This window comes from Schistocerca cancellata, chromosome 7, assembly GCF_023864275.1.
Source record: "Schistocerca cancellata isolate TAMUIC-IGC-003103 chromosome 7, iqSchCanc2.1, whole genome shotgun sequence".
Classification (NCBI taxonomy): Eukaryota; Metazoa; Arthropoda; class Insecta; order Orthoptera; family Acrididae; genus Schistocerca; species Schistocerca cancellata.
In genome coordinates, this window is record NC_064632.1 from 299,488,374 (window position 1) to 299,490,187 (window position 1,814).

The 1,814-nt window shown below is 59.6% G+C and overlaps 1 non-coding gene across 1 annotated transcript in view; it reads right to left on the reverse strand.

Moving 5' to 3' along the window:
* Positions 1-954, reverse strand: part of LOC126093581 (small subunit ribosomal RNA) — a 1,909-nt gene extending 955 nt beyond the window's left edge. The window contains exon 1 of the ribosomal RNA XR_007521714.1: positions 1-954. This exon is cut by the window's left edge and continues 955 nt beyond it. This is a non-coding gene — a ribosomal RNA (small subunit ribosomal RNA).
* Positions 955-1,814: the final 860 nt, after the last annotated feature.

Genomic DNA, 1,814 nt, shown 5'->3' on the forward strand with positions numbered 1-1,814 from the left:
TTACCTCGGGTTCCGAAAACCAACAAAATAGAACCGAGGTCCTATTCCATTATTCCATGCACACAGTATTCAGGCGGGCTTGCCTGCTTTAAGCACTCTAATTTGTTCAAAGTAAACGTGCCGGCCCACCCAGACACTCAATAAAGAGCACCTTGGTAGGATTTCAACGGGGTCCGCCTCGGGACGCACGAACACGCACGAGGCGGTCGCACGCCTTCGGCTCGCCCCACCGGCAGGACGTCCCACGATACATGCCAGTTAAACACCGACGGGCGGTGAACCAACAGCGTGGGACACAAATCCAACTACGAGCTTTTTAACCGCAACAACTTTAATATACGCTATTGGAGCTGGAATTACCGCGGCTGCTGGCACCAGACTTGCCCTCCAATAGATACTCGTTAAAGGATTTAAAGTGTACTCATTCCGATTACGGGGCCTCGGATGAGTCCCGTATCGTTATTTTTCGTCACTACCTCCCCGTGCCGGGAGTGGGTAATTTGCGCGCCTGCTGCCTTCCTTGGATGTGGTAGCCGTTTCTCAGGCTCCCTCTCCGGAATCGAACCCTGATTCCCCGTTACCCGTTACAACCATGGTAGGCGCAGAACCTACCATCGACAGTTGATAAGGCAGACATTTGAAAGATGCGTCGCCGGTACGAGGACCGTGCGATCAGCCCAAAGTTATTCAGAGTCACCAAGGCAAACGGACCGGACGAGCCGACCGATTGGTTTTGATCTAATAAAAGCGTCCCTTCCATCTCTGGTCGGGACTCTGTTTGCATGTATTAGCTCTAGAATTACCACAGTTATCCAAGTAACGTGGGTACGATCTAAGGAACCATAACTGATTTAATGAGCCATTCGCGGTTTCACCTTAATGCGGCTTGTACTGAGACATGCATGGCTTAATCTTTGAGACAAGCATATGACTACTGGCAGGATCAACCAGGGAGCTGCGTCAACTAGAGCTGAGCAGCCGGCCGCCCGGGAGTGTGTCCCGGGGGCCCGCGCGAACACGCAAGCGTCCGCTCAATTATTCTGCAAACAGGAGGAGGCTGGGCTCCCCTGCACAATACACCTCGAAACCCTCTCAGGTCCCGGCGGCGCGCAGCGCCGTCCTAAGTACTTGGTCGGGTTCGAGAGAGGCGCAATCGCCCGGAGTTAGGCGAGTAGACGCTTTAGGTGCGACCACCCGTGCTCCCAACTGAGCTTGCCGCTGCCGACAGAGGCCCGGGAGCGTGCTGTCGTGGCATTGCCGGCGGGAGACAACACGCGCCACCTACGGTGACCGGCAGCTCCAACGCCAGCGCCACAGAAGGGCAAAGGCCCCACGTGGGTGCCGAAGCGAACTCTCCCAGCACAGCGCACGTGCCAACACGTCCGCACAACTGCGATACAAACCACCAGCGAGAACCGCTGGGGCGACCGAGCAGCAGACGGCGTCGCGGCGCCGAGTGCCGGGCGGCGGCGCATCCTCAACGCACACAGTCCTCAATCGGACCAGCACACTGCAGATGTCCACCGCGCTTCGCACCGGGTCCGCGAGGACCCACTTTGGCTGCACGGCGCCGCGCGCAGGGTGCCCCGGCGCGCAGCTGCGCCGCCTGCCGCGTCCGTCGGCCGGCGCGCCTGCCACTGGGCGCCCCCACCAGCCGGCTGTAGCGCGTGCGCCCACGCACCGCGCGGCCAGCACGCCGGGCGGCCCCCCCTCACCGGCCGGGGACAGTCCCACCCACCCACAGCCGCGTATCGCTTCACACCCAGATTCACATTCACGTTCGTTGGTATGGTGGGGACCGCTTCGTAGCTGTA